At 37.0% G+C, this 17,215-nt stretch overlaps 1 long non-coding RNA gene and 1 other non-coding gene across 2 annotated transcripts in view; both read left to right on the top strand.

The window, feature by feature from the left end:
- LOC137644539 (uncharacterized) overlaps positions 1-17,215 on the top strand; it is a 474,459-nt gene that overhangs the window by 229,057 nt on the left and 228,187 nt on the right. The window lies entirely within an intron of this gene.
- TRNAC-GCA (transfer RNA cysteine (anticodon GCA)) lies at positions 13,083-13,154 on the top strand. Its single transcript has one exon. It is a non-coding gene; the product is annotated as a tRNA-Cys (tRNA).

Genomic DNA, 17,215 nt, shown 5'->3' with positions numbered 1-17,215 from the left:
ATTTAGAATTCTCTATTCTTTAGTAACACCCTTTTCAGTATTGGCTTATAAAGTAAGAATATGCAAACATACTTTATATGATGAATATGTTTTTTCATTATGAAAATACTTTTGAAAAAAAATTTAGATTTCAAGATGATGGAAACTAGAAGTTGAATTTGGCATTAGATTACAAGTGTTAAATGTCTCGAGCTATTTCTTAGTGGGTTTCTACTTATAGCAACCTAACAGAGCCTTCCCATATTTCCTTGCATTACAGTAAGTGGGAAATTAAACATCTGTAAAGCAAGAGGATTAATGTTTTCTGTGCAATATGTTCAGATGTGTAGCTTAGAGGTAGAGGATTTCTAGGGCTCTTATGTGAATAAGCACCAATAATCCTGGATGCATATAAACCTTAAGAATAGACAGGAAATATTACAGAACATAGACTTCCAGAAGTAAGAACCCATAAGCCTCCAAAATAGATCATTGAATGTGAAGAGATTGATCATTACAACTACTACGAAGTGAGTAAATTAAAAAAAAAAAAGTTGGTTTGATTAAAAGTAAGAATATTTGCAGATACGTTGAGCAATCTGTTTTGATCAATGCTAAATCAGATACTCAAGCTCACATGCTTTGTGGCATGAAAATTGAAGACTGGTCTTATTAAAGATATGAAACCAAAGGTGAGCTTCAGTTACACTAAAGTAGTTTTCGTTAGTGACATATGTATTCCTAGAACCAGAAATTTGGCCACATGCCCTTCCTATGTTTTGAAAGTATTAAGATCCCCTAAACAAGCAAGATAGTTTTAATATTTGAAACCCTTGTTATACCTGGTCATGTTGAGCACGAGAGTACATGTTCGAGAATACAAACTTAGACCTTTACAATGCTTTAGTTATTTCAAATATGGTCATCCATCCCTGGTACTGCAATAATACCAAGGTCTGTATTAATTGGTCTCTGTTAGAACATGGGTAATGCAACAGAGATACAATTCGTACAAACTAAAAATATCATAAATCAAATGATAAAAGTTGTAGAGAATACAAGAAAGAAGCTGCCATCTTGAAAGTAAATGTTGGTCATATTAGTGCAGGGCATGCAAAGAATTTACTTAGTCGGCAACTTAATTTTGCACAACCTGTTAAGAGTCCACCAAAAAGTAATAATCCAATACCCCTTACTAGCACAGGGGGAACAATGGTAGCACCTACCCCATTAGGTGCATCTCCCTTACTGGTAGTGGCCAAGTCATCTGGGTTAAGTGCTTAACCTGTTGAAGCTAGAGCACAAAGCTCCAAGGAGGTCAAGATTGCTTCTACCAACTCAAAAGTACTACCTCAGGAAGAATCTCCATCAGGTACATCTCCCCAGCCTTCTGGGTCGAGTGCTTGACCTGTTGAAGTTCGAGTACAATCCTTCAAGAAAGTCAATATGGCTCCCACCACCTTGAAAGTAGTGTCTCGAGCAGAATTTCTATCTGACTTAATGGATATTGGAAAATAAGAGCTTTCAAAGAGGAAAAGGTTCCCCTCGTCCTCACCTTCATCTACACCCAGTGAATGCCTTTCCTCATAATCCTAAGGCTAACTTATATAAAGATAACAGAAAGAAAGAAAAGAAGAGCAGTGGCTAGTAAAGTCTTCCATATCTAGGCCTTACATAGCTTCATCTGAGAAGTCCCCAAAGACAAACGAGACAAAGAAAAATAATAAAAGATGTTATCCATTATCCAATGGAATTACAGAGGTCTAAAAACTAGCATTGTTCAAATAAAAACTTTAACCTGGGACTCGGCCGCAAATATAATTTGTCTACAGGAAACCATGATCAGCGACAAACCATTTAATCCTGGACTCTTATAATTTTTGTAGATCCCCTCCTTTGCAAGCTGCAAGAGCTCAAGGTGGCAAAGGTTTTATAATTCTCAAGTCTATAAAATTTGAAACCAACCCCCTCAATACCCCATTACAGGCATTTGGTGTTAGAACACACATTGGGAAACAAATTACTTTAAGCTTGCTATATCTTGAACCCTCTCTAGAATTTTGCTCTTAGACCTCACTGGGAATCCAAGAAGTCTTAGACTCTCTGACCTCCAAGACCTGATCAATCAGCTCCCTTCCCCTGTTATTTTAAAGAGTGACTTTATGAGGTGGAAATGTATGTGATACATGAGGTAATCGATGAATAATTGATTGATAACAATAATCTAACACTAATGAATGATGGTTCTCCAATGAGGTATGACGTAATCCACAACTGTACATCAGCTATGAATTTGTCAATTTTCTTTTTCCATTCGATTGGATTATCTTTGGTCAGTCAAACAACAGCTACATGGCTGTAGTGATCTTTGGCCAATAATGTTAAATTATGCCCACAATCATTCTTCTCCGTGTCCACCTAAATGGAGGATAGATGAAGCAGATTGGACATGCACACACCAATAGAGAGTATGGTGACTTAGTCTCCAGTTCATGCTTATCAAAACCTTTCAAATGTTATTGATGATAATGTTAACAAGTTTATTAAATAAAGAATATGGTTTATCACATCGCTCTGTAGTTCCTTGATGTAGTAAAGAATGTGCTACTGCTCCAAAAGATACCTATGAACAAACTATGAAGCAGATAGAATATTGTACCTCAGAGCCTAAGAGACCATTTTGGAGGCAATACATTTATATATCATATATCAATACAAAAACTCCTTCAAAGGAAATATGGGACAAGATTAGAAAACTTCAAGGCAAATTTTTTTTATTGGCTTTTACCAATATTAAGGGAAAATAATATATATATATATATATATATATATATATATGTGTGTGTGTATGTGTATATATATATATATATATATATATATATATATATATATATATATATATATATATGTGTGTGTGTGTGTGTGTGTCTGACCCTATGTAGCAGAGTTACGCGAAACACATATCCTGTATCAAGTGCTGACAATTATTCCCCAGCATTTCAACTAATAAAGAGCATCAACATCCTGTTGATCCTCCTTTGTCTTCCAATACTGAAGCTTTTAACTTACGTTTTATGATGGAGGAAATGCAAAATGATCTCTAGCTTGTCTCTGGCTACCCCAGGTGATGATGGCATCCATTATGAAATTATTACACATCTCCCAATGTATACTAAGGAATTTTTATTAAAATTCCTTAATGGTCTATGGCCTTCCCATACATCTACTGATTCTTGGCATACTTCAACCATAATTCTTGGCTACAAGTCTGGTAAAGAACCAGAACTAGTTTTAGGCCTATAGCCTTAGCTAGTTGCATATGCAAACTCTTTTAGAGAATGATCAACAACAGACTTGTTAGGTGTCTAGAATAAAAAAGAAAAACTTAACAAACAGGCAGTTAAGTTTTAGGAAGAACCGAAGTACGTTAGTCCCTTTGCTGATGTTGTCAAGGGAAATTTAAAGTGCCTTTTCTAATCAAAACTGGGTGGTGTGTCTCTTTTGACTTCGAAAAGGCATATGACACCACCTGGAGGGGCACAATTTTAAAGCTTTTGTCCTCGTGGGGTATAGGAGGACATATTTTTTCTTTTATTGAAGAATTTTTTTTATCAAACCGTTCCAATAAAGTAAGAGTAGGGTCAGAACTATCTTCTTTCTACTTGTAAGAAATAGGTATCCTTCAAGGTAGTGCACTGGGCGTAACCTTATTTGCTGTAGCTATTAATAGTCTTATTAATCACCTGTCTCTTGGCATACAAGGGTCATTATTTCTTAATGATTTTGCAAGTCACTAAAGTGGATCATCTGCACTACAAGTATGCCAAAAGCTTCACATTGCTATTAATGCTGCTTCTGCATGGGCTAAGTCTCAGGTATGTGTGTTCTCTCTTCAGAAGATCAAAGCCATTTGTTTAAATCGTACTCGTAAAAGAGAATAGATTCCTACCTTTCTCTTAAATGATTGTATTTTGTCCTATGAGGATAATGTCAAGTTTCTTAGGGTAATTTTTGACAAGAAAATTAACTTTGGTCCCCCATATAAATGACCTATCCATCCGGGTTAGAAAGTCACTGAACATCTTGAAAGTTGTATCACATTATGATTGTGGTGCTGATAGAATAACTTTGCTTGGAATTTATACATCCTTGTGTCTGAGCAGGTTAGACTATGCATGTTAAATTTATGGGTCAGCTTCTAAGACTACTTTGAAAACTTGATGATGTTTACAATGTGGGGCCCTGCATCTGCACTGGTGCTTACAGAACATATCTCATTGATAGGTTTTAATGTGGATCGGGCTTGCCTCCCTTTTCCATCTACAGAGAGGAGATGAGTTAGAGATTTTAACTACGTCCCTCTCTATAAGAAACAGTCCTAACAGTATGTTAAGACTTTAGATCGAGCTTCTCACAGATCTAGATTGCCCAAGCCTTTGTAAGTACAGATGGAGAAATAATGCCAGAGAAGTAGATTTGTTACCAGTAGAGATAGCAGAGGTCGGCTATCTCATGTAGCCTCCTTGGTGTAATCTACCTGTTAAGGTATGTTTTACGGCACGAGAGAAAAATACCTTACTCAGTAAGTTAATGAAAAGTGAGTTTTTAAATCACGCTGCTCATCATCATGGGAAACATGTTTATTACGGAGGGTTCCAATTTGCTGCATAAGTCGAAAGTGCAGCTGTTGTGTGGGGATATTTTTATTAGAAGGAAACTTCCATCAAATTGTCCAGTATTTACTGCTGAGCTCTATGCCATAATTCTTGCAGTCCAACATATTTTTAGAAATGGTAATAAAAATAGTTTTTATTGAATTTTTACGGATTCCAATTGTGTTTTAATCTCAATTAAACAAATTATGACATCCCGTCATCAATGGGTTTAGTACTTCTGTGGTCTAGAAAGAATATCTGTGTTAACTTCTGTTGGGTCACTGCCTACGTTAGGGTGGATGGGAATGCACAAGTAGATAAGGCAACTAAGGAAGCTTCAGGGCTACTTTACCCATTCCCCGTAAGTATTCCTTACAATGACATTAAAAGTAAGATACATTTTCACTGAAAGAATAAGAGGCAGGCTCGATGGTCTGAACTGACCACCAAAACAACATTGAAACAAATCCACCCTTCGGTGGATAAAAGGTAATCTTGTAATTCTACAAGTAGGAAGGATAACATAATTTTAACCGGGCTATGTATTGTCCATACACATGCAACCCACAAATATTTAATGAAAAATGAGGGAGACAGGCCCCTCTTTGTAATACCTGTCAAGTGACAAGGAATATTAAACACATTTTAGTTGGTTGTCCTGTTTTTAATCTTCAGAAGGCACTTTTACTTCAGGACAAACCTTTAAGAGGTATACTGGGGGATAACTGTAATTCCCTGAACTTGAATTTTTTTTTGCAAAGTATTGGATTATATCAAGTTTTGATTAATTTTGTTAATTTATTTATTTAATACTTTTAATCCCTTCTTATTTCCAATCTAGATGTTACTGTACGAAAGTTATGTGATTGGTTTTATAGGTTGAAATGATAGGAAATGGTGTAACTGTACGGGTATGGTTGATTAATTTTTTTTGTATAGCACTGAATAGCCTTTGATGACCCAGTGCTTGGCTTGAGGCCTAAATTTTATAAACCTTTCAAAAAGATGATGGACGTGAGAAACTGTTGTAATTGGCATAATGTCTCGAGTTAGTCTGTTTCAATCCTTAATATCCCCTAGGGGAAAGACAGCATACTTCTGGAGATTCCAAAGGTTAGGAAAGATAATGAGCATTATATCTTAGGGCTCTTATCTTCAGGCTCTATCATTATTCAATACCAGAGTTATCTTACAATAGTAAAATATGTTTACAAATAATATTTTAGAAAGACCTAAATGTAGATAGAGGTAATCACACAATATAAATATATACAGGGAAGTATTCTCAACTTTGTATAAAAAATGAAAATAAGAATGCCAAAACTGAAGATATGTCCCATGTCTACAGACATAAATGACAGATTAGAGATTGTATTATATAAATGGAGTAGTATATTACACAACAAGGATATCCTCAGACTTGTACCTATTGCTTGAATGACAGCCCCAGTTATACTGGCCATCTGCACTCAAAAACCGAGACCCCCCCCCCCCCAGATGCTGAAGCCTTGTCGAGGATGGGGTTCTTAGGGATTAGCAGCTAGGCTCTAATGAACAACTAAATCAGTTAGCACTTTCCCTTTTCCTTTTGGTTATTTCTTTTATTCTCCCATCTCTTCTTTTTTGGTTTGAAATTGTTGACGACTTTGGCTTGTTTGATAATACTTTGGCTGCTTCTTTGGATTTGGCACAGTATGGGATGGACGCCATTCCATCTCAACCTGTACCAATTTAGACGCCATCACTCCCTGGCAGACCCCATTGGGTGCAGACCAAGTCTGTTAAGAGTCGGGCTCCAGTGATCCAGTTTTAAGTCGCCCATATTTGTGGGTAATGGGTGACGCCAGGCATTGGAGTCGCTGGTTGGAGGGGCTAACCACCTCCACTGACCAGTGTACGCCCACCTTAAGAAAGGCAGCCCCTCTCTAAAAGAGGACTGGTCCCCGCTGAAGCCTCTTCTCGTGTTGGGCCACTTGGGATAGGAGGACTGATATCCTCCGATAATAGGTGGATAACCTGGCTTGCTCTTTCAAAAAAAACCATCCAACCCCTCTCTTGACGACTTGGAAAATACAAACATGGACCTCGGTACAGGCAGCTCCAACTCGGGTTCTAATATCATAACATTAGAACCCTACTCATGTCATATGAAGAATGATAAGAAAACACTAGAGAAGAGAGAGAGAGAGAGAGAGAGAGAGAGAGAGAGAGAGAGAGAGAGAGAGAGAGAGAGAGAGAGAGTGAGAAATTATAACAGTACAGAAAAATATTGAAAAGTAGAAGTATTATCTGGTCACTATGAAGTAGTGAATTATGAGACATTTTTTATTTTGAAATTTGGAAATGCAAGACATGAACGTGTCAATGTTTTTAAAACCAACAGGGAAATAATTGCTATATGTGGAGGGCAACCAAAAATTCTTCCCCAGGGAAATGGAAGTCTCTTGATAGAGACACTATCCCCAATACAAGCTGAAAAATTAAAAACACTTTCAAAATTGGATGGTCATAGTGTAAAAATTAATTCACACCCCACTTTCAACCAGAGTAGGGGTGTGATGTATGCTCCAGAACTGCTGGACATAGAGGAAAAAAGAAATTTAGGATGAACTGAAAAGTCAAGAAGTAGTAAGAGTAGTTGGAATGAGAAAGAGAGTTGGAGAACAACGTATTCCTCTTGCTACTTTGATTGTAACATTTGATCAAAGCAGATTACCAAATGTTATTAAAGCTGGTTTGATATCTTTGAAGGTGAAACCATATATCCGTTCACCATTATGATGTTATTATTGTCAAATGTATGGCCATTTAAGTCAGAAATGCAAGGAGAAACTAAATAATAAGCCAGCTGTTTGTGCCAACTGTGGAAAAAATACGCATGGTGCATGCATAAAAAATCCAAATTGCATACATTGTGGGGAAGCACACCCAGCTACATCTAAAAGCCGCATTAAGTTTATTTTTGAAAAAGAAATTCAGGCCATTAGGACCATGGGAAGGGTTACTTTTAAAGAGGCTCATAAAAGAGCTCTTGAAAAGCAGATAAAACCAGGGCAACCTTTTTCAATGGTTCTGAAGAAAAACTTACCAAAGCACACAGACGAAAACTTTATCCCTAATTCTAACATAAAGAAACAAATGAAAGTAGTTAAAGAGGTGAGAAGTCCCATTGAAAATTTATATCCAGAAATTGTAGAAAAATCAAAACAGATACTTAAAGATCTAAAAGATTTTCAAAAGGCATCTACTCCTATTCAAAACAATAGTACAAACCTCTCTCAGGCCGTGTCTTTGCCTGATCTAATGGAGGTTCCACTCGAAACCAATTTACCTGGTGAACCTGTAGTGGGGAAGGTTAAAAAACCTGACAACTCACCACCTTTTAATCGAAAAAGAGAGAGACCTCCATCTCTCTCGCCTCCTACCATAAGAAACATTAAGGTCACGACTTCAAATAAATATGATGTCTTGTGTGCTGATGTTTCTGATCAACTGGCAGGTAAATTGAACAAATCAGAAATTCAAGTTGAAGTCCACTGTCCTCTTCAACAATTAGATCAGAAGGACACAAAGAAAAAGACTAACACAAAACCCAATATATCAAGATCCTCTCTAGAGATGCCACCGGGAAATATTGTTAGATCAAATATTGCCAATGGGAAGACTTCATCCAAGGTGTCTTCCAAAAAGTAAACCGTAGTTTTTTCCTCTATTCTGCAATGGAATTGCCAGGGTTTAAGGGCAAAATATGAAGAACTCAAGCTTCTCATACACGAGCACTCCCCTATAACTCTATGTCTACAGGAAAGCAAGCTCAATGCTAATACTCCTTGTCCTCGAGATGTTAGCTATAGGATACCATATGATCAACGAGCAGGGAGCCATGGGGGAAGTTTTATATACGTTCGTCGAAATGTTCCCCAAATATCTTTGTCTATCTGTACCCTTCTGCAGGAAGTGGTTGTACAGATTGATATAGGGAGAAAATACACAATCTGTTCTCTTTACTTGCCTCCAAATGATAACATCTCATATGATAATATAGTAGAAGTGATTAAACAACTCCCACAAACATTTCTCTTACTAGAACATAATAGTAGACATCCTTTATGGAGTGATGTTTTAGCAAACGCAAGGGGTAATACTGTATCATCAATCTTGGAGAATGAAGATTTAGGACTCCTTAATACAGGAAAGCGCGCACACTCTCATGTTCAGACAGGTACCTTGTCCTGCCTTGACCTATCAGTTTCAAGCTCTAACTGTCTTCTCGATTTTAATTGGAGAACATTAGATTATTGGCATACTACTGATCATGCACCAATCATTATAAACACCAACAATGGTCCCCCTTTACAGAGATCACCACATTGGAACTTGATAAGGCGGAATGGGATAGATTTCGGAAACTAAGTGAAATTGAAGGAAATGCAGAAAAGTTTGAAAGTGTTGATGATGCCATAGACTTACTTAATGGAACTCTTCACACAGCAGGAGCCAATTCCATTCCCAAAACAACAGGGATATTCAAACGACGACCAGTCCGCTGGTGGTCATCAGAACTAACTGCCCTGCACAGAGCCACAAGAAAGTCTTTTAACTCGATTGCGCAGGCGCCGTACTAAGGAGAATTTAGTCGTATACAAGAAGTGTAGACCACAGTTCCGTTGTATCATGAAAGAATGTAGGCGCCAGTCTTGGGTGTCATTTGTTTCCTCCATCAACAGTAGATCACACACATCATCTGTATAGAGGAAAGTGAATAAAATAGCAGGAAAATTTATCCCAAACCCACCACCAGTGTGAAGGGTAAATGGTCAGTATTTGACTGGAGCAACCGATGTTAGCAATGTCCTGGCTGACCATTTTTCAAATGTATCACGCAAGTGTGAAGCAGCTCCTGGTCACCAGTATAGGAGCATTGAAGAAAAGAAAGTTTTAAATTTCGTAACAAGAAAGGAAGAGTCATACAATTCTCCGTTTACTGAAAGAGAATTTGATTCTGCACTTGCTACGTTTAATGACGCAGCCCCTGGACCCGATGGAATTCCATATGCAATGATTAAACGTGCCTTTTAATACAAAGTTATTTATTTTAAGCATTATTAATAGAATATGGCATAATCATAGCTATCCAAGTGTTTTGTTAACTATCCCTTATTTTAGCCTTTTTAAAACCCGGTAAGGACAAGTTTTTAGCAGCAAATTATAGGCCAATTGTATTGACATCTTGTTTATGTAAAATCATGGAGAAGATGGTCAACGTAAGACTGATGTGGTACCTTGAAAAGAAGGGTATTTTATTACCCATTCAATGTGGATTCAGAAAAATGCACTCAACGACTGATGTGTTGAGACAACTTGAGTCCTCCATTTGTGAAGCCTTTGCTTCCAAACAGCCTTTTGTGACAGCCTTTTTTGACCTTGAAAAGGCATATGATACCACATGGAGATATGGTATACTTAAAAGAATTCACGAGTTTGAATTAAGAGAAGAGCTACCACTATTTATTCAATCATTTCTTTCACATAGAGTTTTTCGAGTGAGAGTTGGCGGAACTCTATTAGAGAGTAAATGCCAGGAAGAAGGGGTTCCTCAGGGTAGTGTGCTGGGTGTAACCCTCTTTGCACTAGCAATTAATGGGATATCCTCATTCATTCCCCGGGATGTTCTCCCAACATTATTTGTGGATGATCTCTCCATATCATTTGTTGGAGCTAGAATGGCAATGGTTGAGAGAAAAATACAACTCTCAATTGACAAAATTATCCAGTGGGCCGATATGAATGGATTTAAGTTCTCGACAAGGAAAACTACTATAGTCGATTTTTGTCGTATCCGGGGAGTACATCCAGACCCGGATATATACATCAAAGGTCAACGGATCCCATGTGCAAGTGAAGCTAAATTTTTAGGTTTGGTATTTGATTGTAGGCTTACATGGGAAAAAACATTGAAAGCAAAATGTTTTGAGGCTCCGAATCTTTTAAAAGTATTGTCCCATACATCATGGGGGCAGACTGCAATACTATTTTAAAATTATACGAAGCCTTGATTTTATCCAAAATTAGTTATGGATGTGAAATGTACTCCTCAGCCACCCCAAACTAGTTAGAAATATTAGATTCTATACATCATGCTGGTATTAGATTGTCCACAGGAGCGTTTAGAACCTCACCTATCACAAGTCTCCTTGTTGATGGTGGGGAGTTGCCTCTAGACCTTTACCGAATGTCCTCTATTATTCGGTATTGGTTTAGATTGCAAAGACTCCCTAATTCTTTAGCCTTTCAGAATGCAAGCCTTGTAAAGCACTCAACATACTTTGAATTGCATCCAAAATCTCCTCAACCTTATGGTTTCGGGTGAAACAAATATTAAACAATCTGGATATAATCAGAATTAAGGTGCTTCCATTCAAGTTATCATGAACGCCTCCATAGAAATTACCTGACGTATCTTTTTGTAAGTTCTTTATTGGAGTTAAGAAGAATATGACTGACTTAGAATCCAGGTCTCTTTTTATGGAACATGTTGCAGAACATAGGGGATCGACTTTTATATATACTGATGGCTCCAAATCTGATGCTGGCGTTGGATTTGGAGTACATAGTAATGATTTCAATTGTAGAGGTGCACTTCCTCTTACAGCTTCCATATTTACTGCCGAACTGTATGGCATACTAACCGCTATTTAGAAAATTGTTTTGGAAAGGAGGGTAATTCTACAATTTTTAGTGATGCAAAGAGTGTTCTTTAAGCTCTTTAATTCCAGTAACCCTCTTGTTTTAAAGATTTCAGAATGGCTTTTTATTATTGGACGGAGAGGTATAGCAGTTCGATTTTGTTGGGTTCCAGCACATGTAGATGTGTCTGGGAATGGGAATGAGAAGGCAGATTTACTGGCGAAGAATGCGGCATCCGAGTCGCTACCAAGGAGGTATCCCATTCCCTTTAATGACTTCCTACCTTACATCAAGAAATTGGTTTGTAATAAATGGCAACAGCACTGGGATAGTCTAGACGTCAATAAAATGAGGGAAGTAACAAATTTCATATGACCTTGGAGGTATAATATGATACCCCAAAAATGGGAGAAGACTCTTTGTCATCTCCGTATTGGTCACACACGGTTGACACACGAGTGTCTGTTGAAGGGCCAACATCAACCGTATTGCGATGACTGTTTAGTACCTTTAACAGTGAGGCATTTGTTGACCGAATGCGCTAATTATAATAACTTAGAAATAGATATCTTTTTGAGGCTCGAGGTGATTATGGCAGGTTCATCCTTGCCAAGATTCTTGGTCATGATGTGTCCTACTATGCGAGCAACATTTTTAGATTTATTTCAGAAGCAGGTCTTCTGAGAACTCTAACTATTATAATGACATCTTAACTTTTATGGTATTAATTTAATTTTCTTTTATTTATCATATATAATAAATGCTATAGGTGTCAATGACCTTAGATGTCAGGATGCCAGAAAACTTTCAGTCAATCAATCAGAAAGCTAGAGAAGCATTCTGCCCCTCCTAATATGCTGACACTACTAAATTGATGGAAATCTACTCCAAGGAAAGGTTCATGTTTACCACGCATTGCTCTCACGTTTTGAACTATTTTCTCACACGCTTACAATGACATAGTTCATATGTTATCAACCCCAATGTATGAAACTGACAGTTCACATAGTAAATCTTTGTCTCTGTCCAGGGGCCTAGGATATTTATTTCATCTCTGATTCATCTGCAAGTCATTGGAAGCGAATATTCAGAGAAGACAAAATTTGATTTATTCATCTCTGACACAATGAAGATGATTCCTCTAGGAATTTCCTTGTCAGTAGTGATGTGAATTAGTGAAGGTCCAGGAAAAAAACTACGCCATCCTCTGATCTTTGGTAGTAAAATCATGAATATATTGTGGAGTACCAATATTTGCTGCATCTTGGAAATTATATAATTTTGCATATTGTTATATTAAAGAATATGTAAAGGGACATATATGATGCGTATGTTGGTTTGTGAATTATCGTTAAGGTGCCAACCCCTCACCAAAAGTGGGGCACTCGAGCCTTAGGAAGATTATTGTGACATTTGACTTGAATCTTATTAGCTCAAAAACTATCAAAGATCTAACATTACAACATTTTTATTGTATAGGTGGCAGGCTGAAAATATATAAATGTAGAGTGCGTCCCATGATGTTCTAAGGTTTTAGCTACTTTTTAAAGAATTAAGATTTCAAAAAGAAGGTGAGGGTAATGAGATACTGGTGAATTACTCATCATATTGCAACTCAGTGTCTTGAGCCATTTACTCTTATCAGGTTTATGCTGTAAACAAAACCTAAACAACTCTTTTCCTTACTTCATTGCACTTCAATAAGTGGGAAATTAACTATCTGTAAAGGAAGTCAGCAGATGATATCTGTGTAATATGTCGGGGGGTGTAGCTCAGTGGTAGAGCATTCGACTGCAGATCGAGAGGTCCCTGGTTCAATCCCGGGCGCCCCCTAAAGAATCAGAACATGTTTTAGAAAGTTCCCATGATTAATAAAGTTAGTGAGTATTGTGTTTTAAAGGCTACTATATTGAGGCACTATTGTTATCTATTAGTGTAGTAAGTTGACAATAGCGAAACTTATTTGCAATTAAGATTCCAAAGGTACCTAATTATTGGTATTGATATATACATAGAGGTAATTTTAAGAGCCAATGTAAAAGTATTTAAAAGATTTCGATAAAAATTCCAATAATTCATGGGGTAAACTAGGCAGTATTCAAGCTTTGGTAGTAATTATCATGAAGGTGTATATTTTGGCAAGCATCTCCTTCATTGAATGCGCATCATAATGATAAGATGCAGATACATATATAGTACATGTTTGTGTTTCTTCATGACTAAACTACTTTTGAAAGCATTCAGATTTCAAAGGGAAGATGATGGAAATGAAAAACTGTTGTATTTGGCATATTACAAGTGTTTAAAGATCTCTACCTAGTTCTTCTTAGTAGGTTTCTGCTTAATCCTTCCCAGATTTTATTAATGTATAGTAAACGGGAAACTGAACATCTGTAAAGCAAGATGGCATTTTTTTCTGTGCAATATGTTCAGGTGTGTAGCTGAGTGGTAGATTATTCGATTACAGATTGAGAGGTCCCTGTTTCGATCCTTGGCACCCTCTAAAGGAATGACAGCATAGTTTTGGAAATTCCAAAGATTAGTTAGCTGACAATAGCAAACTCTGTTTGCAAGGGAGATTTTAGAAAGGCACAAACACAGGTAGTTGTTGTAATCATGCTGTGGAAATGTATACAGGGAAATATTGTCAACTTTCTATACCCATCTACTAAAGCAATTCCCCAAATTTTGGGGGTAGCCAACATGATAAAAGAACAAAAGGAGACTTTTCTTCTTTTTACTCCTCCCAGCCTGACGAGGCATTCAGCCAAGTTTGTTTGGTACTGGTAGGTTACCACAGCCATCCCTCCCCTGAAGTCAAATGTAGCATGCAAGTGTGAAGCAACTCCTGGTCATCAGTTTAGGAGCATTGAAGAAAAGAAAATTTTAAATTTTGCATCAGGAAGGGAAGTCATACAATTCTCCTTTTACAGAAAGAGAATTTGATTCCTCACTTACTACGTGTAATGACAGTCCCTGGACCTAATGGAATTCCATATGCAGTTTAAATATGTACTCTTTAATACAAAGTTGTTTATTTTAATCATTATTAATAGAATATGACATGATCATAGTTATCCAAGTGTCTGGGCACTAGCCATTATTTTAACCTTTTTAAAACCCGGTAAGGATAAGTTTTTTGCAGCAAACTATCGACCAATTGCATTGACATCTTGCTTATGTTAGATCATGGAGAAGATGGTCAGTGAAAGACTGATGTACCTGGAAAAGAAGGGTATTTTATCAACTATCCAGTCTGGATTTAGAAAAATTCATTCAATGACTGATGTGTTGGTAAGACTCTAGTCCTCTATTTGTGAAGCCTTTGCTTCCAAACAGCACTATAATACTGCATGGAGATATGGTATACTTAAAACCAATCACAATTTGCGATTACAATGAGAGCTAGCATTGTTCATTCACGCATTTATTTTACTGAGATAATTTCAAGTGAGAGTGGGGTAACCTCTATCAGAGAGGAAATGTCAGGAAGGAGGAGTTCCCCAGGGTAGTGTGCTAAGTGTAACACTATTTGTACTAGCCATTAATGGGATATCCTCTGTCATTCCCAAAGATATTCTCTCAACACTATTTGTAGATGATCTCCATATCATTTGCTGGAGCTAGAATGGCAATGGTTGAGAGAAAACTACAACTCTCAGTTGACAAAATTATTCAGTGGGCTGATATGAATGGGTTTAAGTTTTCGACAAGCAAATCTGTTGTTTTCCATTTCTGTCGTATCCGGGGAGTACATCCAGACCCGGATATAAACATCAAAGGTCAACTGATCCCATGTGTAAGTGAAGCTAAATTTTTAGGATTGGTATTTGATTGTAGTCTTACATGGGTTCCTAACTTAAAAGCCTTAAAATTAAATTTCTTGAGGCTCTGAGTCTTTTAAAAGTATTGACCCATACATCTTGGGGTACAGACCGCAAAACTTTTAAAATTATGCAAGGCCTTAATTTTTTCAAAAATTATTTATGGCTGTGAAATAAACTCCTCAGTCACCCCAAGCCGATTAAATATATTATATTCTGTATATTATGCTAGTATTAGATTGGCCACAGTAGCGTATAAAACTTCACCTGTCCTAAGTCTCCTTGATGATGATGGAGAATTACTTTTACACCTTTACCGAAAGTCTTATATTGTTCGGTATTGGTTTAGGTTGCAGACTTCCCAATTCTTTAGCCTGTCAGACTGCAAACTTTGTAAGGCATTGTAGATATTTTAAGTTACACCCAAAATCTCAACCTCATGGCTTTCGGGTGATATAGCAAAAACCAGAGTTCTTCCATTTAGGATATCACCAACCCCTCCATGGAAATTATTTGAGATATCTTTTTGGAAATACTTTATTGGTATAAAAAAGAACATGACTGCATTAGAAGCTAGGTCTCGTTATGGAACATGTCGAAAAACGTAGGGAATCGACTTTTAAATATATATATATATACTGATGGCTCCAAATCTGATGCTGGCATTGGATTTGGAGTATATGGTAGTTCTTTTAATTGTAGAGGTGCACTTCCTCTAATATATTCCATATTTACTGCCAAACTTTATGGCATACTAACCGCTGTTGAGGAAATAGCATTAAAAGAGGAGGGCAATTTTACTGTTTTTAATGAGGTGAGAAGTGTTCTACAAGCTTTAGAAGTTTTTAATTCCAGTAACCCTTTAGTTTTAAAGATTTTAGAATGGCTTTTAATTATTGGACTGAAAGTTATAACAGTTCGATTTTGCTTGATTCCGGCACACGTAAGTGTGTCTGGAAATGAGGAGGCAGATTTACTGGCAAAGAATGCTGCAGCTGAGTTGCTACCATGAAGGTATTCCATTCTCTGAATTGATTTTTTACCGACAATTAAGTGGGAGACTACTTTTTGTTGTCTCCGTATTGGTCATACTCGGATGACATACAATTTTCTACTGCCTTGGCAACACCAACCATATTGCGACAACTCATTGATATCCTCGACTGCGAGGCATTTGTTGACTGAATGTCCCACTTATAGCACAGAAATAAATAGATATCTGCTTGAGGTGAGGATGGCAAGTTTACCCTTGCCAAGATTTTTGGACGTGTCATACATTGCCAGGGGGCTTTTTTAGACTTATTTCTGAAGCAGGTCTTCTGAAATTTATTTAACTTTTATAATAACATATTTACATTGATGGTGTTTTAATTGAATATTTTTTTATTTTTAATTTATAATAAACAATATTGGCGTCTATGACCTTCATTGTCAGGGTGCCAGAAAACTTCAAATCAGTCAATCAATTAATCATTGTATGTGGAGTACCATTATTTGCTGCTTCTTGGAAAATATGTATTGTTTCGCATTTTCTCGAGTAAAAAAACTTGAAGCCATTTATAAAGTATATCTGTTCGAGTATGATGCACACATGTTTATGAATTACTGTTGATGCCAACCCCTCACCAAGCGTTAGGCACTTTAGACCCAAACATTTTTTTGGAACTTTACTTAAACTCAGCTAAAAGTCTATCCAAGATATAACTTTACAACTCTTTCATTGTAGGGCTGATATTTTTCTTCCATTGATATATAATTTTATATATTTTGTAAAAGTTGGTAACCCCACAGATGCTGAAGCCTTGATGAGGATGGAGGCTTAGGGATTAGCAGCTAGGCTCTAATGAACAGTGGGAACTACCTTCCCACTGGACCTCGGTGCCTAACTGTTAATCCAACTAAATCAGTCAGCACTTTCTCTTTTCCTTAGGGTTATTTCCTTTTTCCTCCCATCTCTTCATTTTGGGCTTGAACTTGTTGATGACCTTGGCTTGTTTGATTATTGTTTGGCTGCTGCTTTGGATTTGGCACAGTGTGGGATGGACGGCATTCCATCTCAACCTGTACCAA

This window comes from Palaemon carinicauda, chromosome 1, assembly GCF_036898095.1.
Source record: "Palaemon carinicauda isolate YSFRI2023 chromosome 1, ASM3689809v2, whole genome shotgun sequence".
Lineage (NCBI taxonomy): Eukaryota > Metazoa > Arthropoda > Malacostraca > Decapoda > Palaemonidae > Palaemon > Palaemon carinicauda.
Note: the sequence above shows the minus strand (reverse complement) of the source record. Positions and strands in the feature narration are given on the sequence as shown.